Genomic DNA, 11338 nt, shown 5'->3' on the forward strand with positions numbered 1-11338 from the left:
ACTTGGATGTACCCTATATTAGTGTTGGATCAACCTTTATAGAAATGAAAACTAGAATAAGAAATTAGTAGGAATATAACATGAGAATATAGAAGTGAGGGGTAATTGTTAGAATAACTCTTGACCAACCTTGACCAAGACTAGAGTTATGTCTATCCAGTTGAAGTTTCATGCAGCTTTATTCCTTATTCTTTTTCTCTTGCTTTGGTCGGTTCTAGAGAGAGGGGAGGTGAGAGATATTTCTTCTTCATTTTTCCAGCCAAGAGAGTAGGAAAAGTCAAGGAAAGCTGCAGGAATTTTTTTCCCTTGTCCTACTCCAATTTCCCAACCGTGAGAGATATACTTCTCCATTGCCTCCATTTTTAACCAAGTCCAAGTAGCATGCAAGTTGACTAAGCCAAATTTACCTCCTCTTGTTTCTTTTCTTCAGCTCAACCACCGAGAGAAAGAAAAACAATGACAAACAAGACTGGTCACTTGTTTTGTCTCACTTTAGCCGAGAGAGAGTAGAGAGAGTTGAGAGGAAAAATTTGTGCCATGCTTCAACCTTCCAGCCGAGAGGAGCTTGAGAGAAGAATAAAGAAATTTCTCTTGTTTTGCTTCCACTTCAGCCAAGAGGAACTAGAGAGAGAACACTTAAAGGAAGCTTGTGTCTTACTTCCATTTCTAGCTTGCTTGATCGGGTAGAAGGACCAAAACAGGGGAGTTAACTTCTAGCTTGTGTCAAAGGTAACATGACTTGGAATTTCAATTTCTTTCACATACTTTAGAGGGCTTTTGATGTATGTTTGGTTGAGGTTGGATTGAGGTAGAAACAGGTTGTAGAGACTTGCTTTATTGCTGGAAATTTTCCAGCTTGGATTGAACTAGGAATAACCATTTGTTTTCTAGATTTTGGCTCTTGTTTTGCTGCAAGTTACTGGGGAATCCTTGAATCCCTTTTGATAGATGAAGCTTGGTGTAAATATAGCATCCACGTGAGCTAGTGGTTGCTAAAATGAAATTTCCAGATTTGACCGAGGGAGAAACATGAGCTCAATTTACAGCTTTTCTTGTGAAATTTTGAGGAGTTTCCACTAGAAAGTTTTGCTATAAATGTTATATTTCTTGTTTCGTATGATATATAGCATGTTGTCTTTGATCTTGGTAGAAAATTGCTGGCTTAGATGTGAGATTGGCAGCAATAAAGTTGAAGTAACTCTTGTGAAAGTTTGAAATTGTCCGAAGTGGGAGAGAGGAAGAGTTGAGCTTCACCTTTGGTTTTTGTTGAAATTTGATGCTTAAATTATGATAAAGTTACTGATATGAATGTCATACTTAAGTGTATGAGTGGTTTGAATAAATTTTTTGTGGTTTTAAAAGAGAAAAGGAGTTTTTCACAAGTGAAAAATGAGTTTCCAGATTTTCGGCTTTCACTAATCAGTCTCAGTAAAATGCTTATATCTTCATGTAGAAAAATCCGATTGGGGTGCCGTCAGTGGCATCGGAAACTAGACTCATGGGCCTTCGTTCCGTTAAAATTTCATATTTTTCCTCCTGGCGTACTGCTGTCCGTGATTCCTCAAAGTAGGCTGTCCTGCTTGAATGTCCTGTTTTTGCAGGAAAATGAATTTGTAACTTAGATGATGAATCTGCCCTGTTTTTGCACTGCATGGTTGTCCATGGTAAAGGCCGAACCAGGTCCTGCTCAGAACATGAATTGTAGATACTTGAGTTAAATATATGCCTGCAAAATTTCAGCCAATCGGAGCAACGTAGCCTGTGAAAAGACTGAAATACCCCTGCTGCCCTGTTTCTATCCGAATATGCTAATCAGCTTCTGTAATTGGTTGTTTTGACCAGGAATACTACTGAATTGGTTGTTGATGTCTTCTTAAGAATTATATCCTTGTATCTTAGCTTTCAAATGGCTTTGGAATTACCTGAATTGGAGTTGTGTGTGCTGAGATATGAGTAAATGAATCAGGACTGCTAGTTGAATTTCACAGTGAGGTTCGAACTGGAAAATTAGGAGTTGTTTTGGTAAATTTGACCTAGTTAGGGTGAGAAATGGACTAAGTAGTCTTCATCAAAGTTGTAGCCCTCTGTCTTAGCTTCGCAATGGTATAAATTACACCCCAATCCGATAATTGTAGCACCGGTGGTGTCCAATATGCTAAATGACGTCAAATCTGTTTTTGGGTTTTAGTGTTTAACTTTCATTTCCGGACTTTCCCTAGCTTACTTTGGTACTTATACGTTCTAATGGAGTCTTATTTTTGGTAGTATGTGGATATGGTTTATGACTCGTAAGCGAGTCTCATTGTACTTGTTTGAATGTTTTAGGGCATGACGGTGGTCCGAAACGCTCGTCGGGTGGACAAGTGTGAAAATTCTCTTTGCTTACTTGGTGAGTGTACTACTCACATGATTGATACTTCTTGGCTTTGTTGTACTTGAGATACATGATTGGAATGTTTGTGTTTACTGATGATACTGGTTGAGACGAGGGTGTACTTTACCACTCTCGCACTCTATGGTTTAATTGACTGTTCACTGTATCACTTGAATTGACTTGATTATACTTGAACTGTGTCGTTTGGACGTGTCTCCAACGACTTATACTGTTATCACTGAATTCAACCCCATTGGTGGTCAATTGAATCGAGCCAGCAAGGGCTTGGTCGAGGAAATTGATAAACCATGGGGACTGTTATAAGGAATCATTGAGTATGAGACTCTTGGTTCCGGTATACTCGAGTATTACCATTTATTGAACTGTTTGGAGTTCGGGCCCGGTAGGGGTATGTGAGGTGGAAGGAAATGGGAGTAAAGTGGGGTCTACGGTATTGGTTACTTTTAAACATTGACGGAGTGTCAATGAGGTGAGATCAAGTATGCCGAAAGTGGAAAAGGGCTCTTGAGAGCCGACCATATCCTTTTACAAATCTTCTTGGAATGTGATGTTTGTTGTGCTTACTTGATGAACTTATTTGACTAGTGTATCACTGTGATTTTGTACCCCTTGAATGCCTGAGTAATAGTACCTCATTGGGCGAAAACTCACTCCATTAAATTTTGTTTTCCTTACAGGGAACAACTTTTGAAGACTGTGATATTTTGATGTACGAGTTGAGCTAGTTTTAATACATATTCTGTGTAAAGCTCCTCGATGCTTGGAAACTCTGAATGTACTTGGATCCAAATATTTTCCTTTTATTTGTAAATTACAAACGTATATGTATAAAACTATTTACCCTGTTCACGTATCCTATTTGGTTTGGAAATGTTTTCCCGAGTTATATGGCTATATCTGTATTCGGTTGGCTTCTAGTTGGATGGTGACGTGGCAACCACTATTCATTGTGGTTTCGATTTTCGTTTTGCCATTTGGCGACTTTGAATCGTTTGAGCGCGCTATTACCTTCCCGAACGTTTTCGATTTCATTTAACTGCTCATTAGTCCTGGCGAGAGCTGGGCAGACAGTCCGCTAACCTCTTTGGTATACCTTAGGGGAAGGTGGGGCTGTCACACCAAATCCTTTTTTCCATTAATGTGTCATTAATGTTTAATTTGAAGTACGTCCAATTTTTTTCAAAAGGAGCTGATCAATAAAAATTTTTATTTTTGCAGGGGTCAATGCACAATAAGGAGGGAATATATAGATGTTAAGAGGATAATCTATTGGAGGGAATATATAGATGTTAAAAGGATAACCTATGTATGAAAAGAAAATTTCGTAAATCTAACTGAGCAATGCAACGAAAGGACAGAATTTATATGGACTATGAAAGGTCATTATATGCAACTAAAGGTCATTGATGTTACGAGGTTGGTATATGCACTATGAAAGGTGAAGTCAGAAGCATGATTTATATACTGTATCGGATTGCTGCAACGACCATCATATCGATCATTAGCATGATGATTACCAACATCATGATTCCCTATGATTTTCAAAAAAGTTGATGCCAATCCAATTTGGGATCAAAAGGTGAGGGGGAATTTTGACCTAATATATTGTCAACAAAATGATTTCTGTACGTATTCCTCTCAAGTAAACTCGTATATTATTTCCTAACAAGAAGCTTTCTTGAAACTAGTTTACTTTTATCTTTATACAACCAAATAGAACTTATAATGGTGGGAACAATACAAACAGAATATAGTTCAAAATTCTTGCTAGTTAACCTACAATCGATGGAATGAATTTTAACATATAGTTAAATGAAACCTAAATATATTGAGCCTTTCATCCATGACTTTTAATTTTTAGGAACTTGGACTCATACATTTAAATTAGGATAATGATTTATATACTTGTAATTTTACTATTCCTTTTAGTTTCCTATTAGGTCAAAGACAAAAAAAAAAATTTATTCTTTGAGCTAAAACTCATTCATATTAGCTTGTTCGCATTGGAAAAACTAAAATAGAGACAGATACAAGTAATTTTTTATTGCATTACCTTTACTTTTCCTAAGAATTACCTTTGAACTAGGGTAAAAGAATAATAGTCTAACAAAAGCAATTGATATTTTTTTTTAGGAAAAGCATTTGATATTTAACTCCATTGATCACGTGCTCAAATCCAAGGTATCTTCAGTGTTAAGACAATTGTTTTTGGTTGTTTGTCTAGCATTACAAGCAATTACTTTTGCTCCTCTAAACCTTGGAAAGCGAAACCACCGGGTTTTGATTCAGTGGTCATCAAAAGGGGATTAAATTCCTCTTTGAATTATAGATTCGGGATTCAAATTCACCTACAATGAAAAAAATTCAAAGAAGTATCAAAGTACTCCTTCGGTTTAGTCAAATTTGTATACCTGCTAGTTCCTTATACAACTTCTTTAAGCTCCCATTCCCTTTAGAATAGGATAGATTATATTATAGGAATGTTCTTGTACAATTTTTTTAGACTCCTCCTTTATGTAGAATAAGGTATATTAAGTTATAGGAATATTATGACTGTGAAAAAAAAATGTGAAGTTCTTTCTCTTATGCGATTGGTCACCTCAAAGTCCCAGTTTATCGTACCATTCTATTCTTTTCCATCCAATATTGTTCGACTGGCCCAGGCCAAGTGAGAAACAAGTGAATCGTGGTACCCAAACAGGCCACCCTAAGAGGGAGAATAATTGAAGGAAGGGCCTCTTCTTCCACTCAGTACAGGATAGATGCCAAAGCAATTTAATTTTTTCAACGTAAGATGGGCAGCAACAGGAACCTTCATGCAGAGCAGTATCTGGCACGTCGCATTCAGCAGATGCTTTGTAAAGTAAAGTAGAAGGATATATGTGGCTGTAAACACCATTGAAGTAGAAGGAAATATGTGTCTGCAATTTCCTGCGTTTACAAGGATATGTCAGATGACTATTAGAATGGAATATACTTTTCTTGCATTTCCAAGTCGGAGGGGGCGATTTGAACCAATGATCTCTAATTTTAGGAGACTTAATTTTAATCATCGAATAATTTTTTATTTTATTATTAGTTTTTAATGTAAGTAAGAGAACTTGAATTTGAAACTTCTCACTTACATTTCTTATTCCAATACCACTTAACGCATTCTCCCCCCACCAAACTATAAAACGGAAATTACAAGTTTTACAAGAAAAACTTTTCATTGTTTTTATCATAATGCTGTTTACCACCACTTTAGATTTCAAATATAAATATCGTGAAAGTATCATAGAAAAATTCTTATAAAATCCTTTCAGAAAATGCAATGTAAATTTAATTATGGTTAGACTTCCTTGTCTTACAACACTTTAATTTGTAGAAAAATTAGGAACTTCTGCGATGAAAAGCACTGGTTGCAGAATTTCTTGTGATGAAACCCTATTGTGTTGTTCAATTAACCATACTCAGATTTCTTTTTTCCTTTTGGGGTGTAAGAATTACTAATAAATTCAGGCAACAAGAACATAATGATGTCAACATTAAAAGTAGAACGCAGGAAACAAGTAATAACTTCAAAATCCCCACATAATTGACAGGGACAACAATAGCGTTTAAGAACCAGCAAAAGCATACGAAAGATAACTGAAAAATCAATATATATCCAGGTGAAAAATGCAAAGATTATCACCAATGGCCAAAAGATGCGTGGACCAAGAATTATAAATTCTGAAGCCAACGAAGAGGACAAAATCAGATTTTTCTTTTCTTTTTTCTTTTTGGAAATAAGAAAACAATACAATCTAATGGGGTTACACAAATAGGGATAAATCATTTTTAAAATGCGCAGAATACTATGAATCTATAATTGAGTTGTTTTCTTTCCCATGATGCTAATAATTGACGAATATATATTGACAAAATAAAGTTTCAATCTGACATTTTATTTTCTTAATTTTAAAAGGCTTATAGCGGCCAATTGTAGGCTGTCTCTGAAAATAGATTCTGAATCATATGTCGTTAAGCTTATGGCGCAATCCTGGTCTATCGATTGAAGAAGAATTGCCTAGAAAATGCTAGTATGTATATCCTAAAGGTATAAGCTTTGTTGATGTAATTTAAATATTTACATCTAATAAATGATATGTTATTTTGATAATTGCATTGTTATTTCACTTGAATAGATCAAGTCTTGAGATGGTGTCTCTAAAATAAACTTATGCCTACGTAAACAAAACCATAAGTGTTATGATAATAAGATACATTTAATTAGAGTTTACTTTTAAAGATCACTAGTCAATAATATTAATAGAAGATACTCTTAATAGGGATAGACTAACACATACTGTATTTCTTCCTTCTAAAGGAATTAGTATATATATCCCAATTATTATAACGTGTAAACATCAAACTAGTTGTGTGAGTACTCAATAAGCTGAACAAGTTAACTGGATTGATTTATATGGAAAATATTATGAGTAATTTTTTATATCCACTTTCAGTGTATACACTATCACGATGGATAAATGACACATGAGCAAATTTTAATTTCAAATTCAAATTTTGTACATGTGCCATATATCTAATGGTGATAATGTGTACATTGGTAGTGTATATAAGATTAATCCAAATATTATATGCATAACTATTTGAGTAGCAGTGATATATTTTCTAAATGACATGTGTAAATGATCCTTTTTACTTGAGATTATCATAGTATTTTGAGCGTGGATTGTTATATTTTGACTCTATTGATCATATGCGTATAATTACAGATTACATATAGTATGAAGTATGAAAAGATAATGACAATCTACAAGGCTCTAGCACCTTTAATAGTAAAAATTATCTCGACAGCTACTCGCTAAAACATAGCTTAAGAAATCTTGGTACTAAATGAAAAAAATTTTAGATATGAGCATCTAAGTATCTACTCACTGACAGTTATCTTTTGGAAACAAAAAAACCTTTAGTCTCATTAGAGTTGGCACATACTCCATACTCTAGATTAATGTGAGATAAGTATCATAAGATATATTAATTACATGGTATTTGCGCATAGAAAAGTGAATTATCTACTTGACTCTTCTCTTTATTTGGGCGGTCCTGATGCTTTGCTAAAAACTTATCTTATTCTATAAGTATAAGTTAATTGATTAAGTTTAATTGATCATAAATTAAAGAGTTTAATTTATTTAGTTCTTATCATTAAGAATTTTAATTTTTATTTAAGAACTTCTTATGCAAGAGTAACAGATATCCAAGTGAAGACTAGAATGATAAACTTTTAAAATTTATAGACAAATTAAACATATGGGACTTATGATGCAAATAAGATGAAGTCTTATAAAATAATATTTGTTTTTGAAGGTGGAAACTAAATCCTTTTAAAAGTTGCTTAAGCAATTTCTGTAAGAAGTAGAAATTCTATTTGTCGAAAAAAATTTACCCTTATAGTTTAAACGAGGGTTAAATGCACTAAACCCTCTAAACTTTGCCCCAACGCTCTACTTCTCTAAACTTATTTAATTGATACTTCACCCCATGCCTGATGTCTTACGAGGAAAGTACCTTTCTATATAAATTATTTTATACTTTTTTCTCCTTTTTTTTCCTTTTCTATATGTCCCTTTTTTTAATTTTCTCCTTGCTCTCATGTGACCAAGTACTTTCTTCTCTTTTCTAATATCATCTATACATTTTTTTAATTTGCTAAAATTTATCCTTTATTTATTTATATCTTTTTAAATCTTTTATTATTAGAAGTAATAATGATCACAAAGTAGACGCTATAACAAAGTATAATTTAGCTATGTGAATAGAATATTTCAAATAGTATTTAAATTAATACATCTAAAGTTTAAAAGTAATTAGTATTAATGGCAAATGTAACAAATAAGCAGATCATAATAACATAATGTTTAATCAACTATACATAATAAAAATAAATAAAAATTTTCTATTTGGTATGTAATTTTTTATATTGAGTAATTAAAAATTCTAATTTGCAAATATCTGTTTAAATAATCATACTGCTAGTTATATACACTTTTGATTATGACAAAAATATTATTTTCTCATATTATATAATTTGTCATGAATTTTCTAATATGAAATTACAAGCAAAAAAAGAAAAACTACAATTATATTATAAGTATACAATTAGTAATAGTAATAAGAAAGTGAAGGTAACCATGTTTAAGTGAGGATACAATTGTTCTAAATAACAATGTATGTAATGCCGGAGTTCGATGCATGTCTCATGTACAAAACTTGAAGTTTTAAATTCACATTTTGCACATATGGCATCCAAGCCCTGATAATGTATGCATTGTCAATTGATAATGTAGCAAGGGCAAAATAAAATAAAAAATAATATAACAAGGGCACTTTTATCCTAAAACATCAAGTGAAGGGGCAAAATGCCTATTTGATTAGTTTAGGAGGGTAAAGTGCAATTGGAAGTAAACTTCAGGAGGTTTAGCATATTTAACCCTTTAAACTAACTAGGCATAATTTTCAATTGAAGTATGTGAGGTTTTAGAGATAATCCAGAAAGGGAGAAAGAAAAAAAAATAAATCGCCTAGCTAGAGAGAGAATATATCATTATCTTGTGAGGCCTAATTGTTGGTGGAGAGAAATGGGTAATATCAATGAAAAAAATTCTAGTTTTAAACAGTTATAAAATTTTGTGCTAGAGAAGCCTACACGTGTTGATGGTTAAAGAATAATGCACTTTGAATGTGGTTTGATTCTCATTTCCACTTTAGTCTATACGCATATTTTTCTTTCACCATCGGTTTCTAAAATGAAATTTAAACCTTTTTTTTTTTTTTTGCCTTTTTTGAGCTAAAACAACTCGAAATTCTAAAATAGTATTTTATACAGCAATGAATGTTTGCTTTAACATGAGAGCCAAAGGAAAAGAGCATCCCTTCCAGATGTCTATTCCCAACTTTAGACAAAAGGAAAAGGTGCAGAAAGCATATTTTTTTTCACGGATATTGTATACCGAAAAGAGAAGTAAGATCTTACGTAGTCTGGCTGGTTCCAAGCTCATCATGATAAAAGCTTGTTATACTTTTAACCCAAAAAAAAGGGAAAATAAAAAAGAAAGATTATACTTGTTTTATCTTTCTGCAAGAATGAGAAATCTACTTGAAATCAAGAATGCCTGCTCTAGACATGCAAACACATTGGTGCACTTGATCACAAGGTCAATGGTTTATCGCTAAAAAGACAACAATTTGGTTTAAAGATTGAATTATTCTTCAACTTTAACATTTTAGGGGCCTTCAAGATGTAGCATAAATTCTTTTTATGCGCTGCCTAATTATTCCAAAAAAAAAAAAAAACTAAATAAGCTTGCAATTAAGTTAAGATGGATAACTACATGCCCAATCCCAAATCTAATCTGCTGTTTTAATACCCTACATGATAATGTACAATTGACTGTGATAAATATAGAAGTCCAGATCAAAAGTTTGAGAATATATCTTAAAACTTCATATGCACATCCCTTACCACTAAAGAGATCCTCTTCTCAGGAATAAAAGATAGAAAACAATAACCAGACAGGATTCACCCCACATTGAAAGCCAAATGATCATAAAGCTGGGTGAATCACACAAGTCTGTCGCTTTCAATTACGCAAGTTTTACTAATATCCACTTTTTTGAGAGAATCAATAGCATGCACGAGAAAGTAAAAATCAAAAAAAAAAAAAAAAAAAAAGGAAGAGCACCAACCAGATGTCCAGTTAATATATATCACAATCATTGCCCCATCAAGGAGCACCTTAATATTCTTCCTAGGAGAAGAGAAAGGAAAATATTAATCATACTCCTCTTTTTGTTATTGACGTTTCATCTAAACTTTTGATCATAGAAATTAGACAAAAGTATCTCTGTTGTGTCATTGAAGATACAACCATCACTTCTTATAAAGATATTGTTAAAGAGAAACATAAGAACATAAAAGAAACACCATTAACAAATAGTGCCATTAACACTATCCAAAGAGAAAATTTGAACATCTAATGAATTTGCCAGATTGAAAAACTGCAAGTTCCCTGTGGTGGGAATGCTACCAATGTTCCCATCAGACTTCGATGAAACTGGTTTATATTCAAATTCAAAAGTTTGGTAAAATAGTTTTTGTTACTATTTAAATTCATTTCCCCAATTCTTAGTTATCGTCCAATTACCAAATTTATCTGTTTTACAGTGTATTGCATCACATACTAACTACAAACTTAAATCTTTGCTACTATAAACCTGTTCTTTGAATTTCAACTTCTTTTTTCATTTGATGGTCAAAAGATATGAAAGATTGTTGCCTTTTATAATTTCAAATATTGGTTATTTGCCTGAAAACCAATTATTGATATCTAGTTAATCAAATTTAGATGGCAATACGATATTAGTCTTGTAGAATAAAACTAAAAAGAATCCAAAATTTTTAATCGAATTCTTGGCTGATGGGAACCTTTTCTGACAGCCGGAGGGGAGGAAATAAAGTAAGAAAAAGATACAGCAACAGGGACCTATAAGCACTACGGAAAGTGAATTCTTTTTCCCAAGTGAAATTGCACGGTAAGTGATAAAGAACATTCCATGCACTATATTTTTGTGGTCATTTTAAGGGTTTTGAATCATGTTTCGTTCAAAAGAGAGCATTGAAAATGGTATTATTGCGCCAGTTGACATTTGAGCATGCATGATTAAATGTTAGAAATGTTTGCCTCATTTCACTCGTTTGGTTGGTCATTTTCTGCAAAAAAAAGGGGGGGGGGGGGTTAAAGATTCAAAGGAGAATTGATTATCACAAGAAGTGAGGGAAGTAAGTCAAATTCTCGTCACAAAACCGGTTCTTGTCAAGAACCGGTTTGGAGTTGAGAATTCTAGACAAGTCGATTTTGAAGTTGAAGGAAATTTTTGTCGAAGAGAAACCGGTTC

General features: G+C 33.1%; 1 long non-coding RNA gene across 1 annotated transcript; it reads left to right on the plus strand.

Moving 5' to 3' along the window:
- The first annotated feature begins 230 nt into the window (after nucleotides 1-230).
- Nucleotides 231-3248, plus strand: LOC113722277 (uncharacterized). Its single transcript, XR_003456630.2, has 3 exons — nucleotides 231-729; nucleotides 2326-2389; nucleotides 3073-3248. It is a non-coding gene; the product is annotated as an uncharacterized lncRNA (long non-coding RNA).
- The last annotated feature ends 8090 nt before the right edge of the window (nucleotides 3249-11338 follow it).

Source organism: Coffea arabica, chromosome 1c (assembly GCF_036785885.1).
Source record: "Coffea arabica cultivar ET-39 chromosome 1c, Coffea Arabica ET-39 HiFi, whole genome shotgun sequence".
In the NCBI taxonomy this organism is placed as follows: Eukaryota; Viridiplantae; Streptophyta; class Magnoliopsida; order Gentianales; family Rubiaceae; genus Coffea; species Coffea arabica.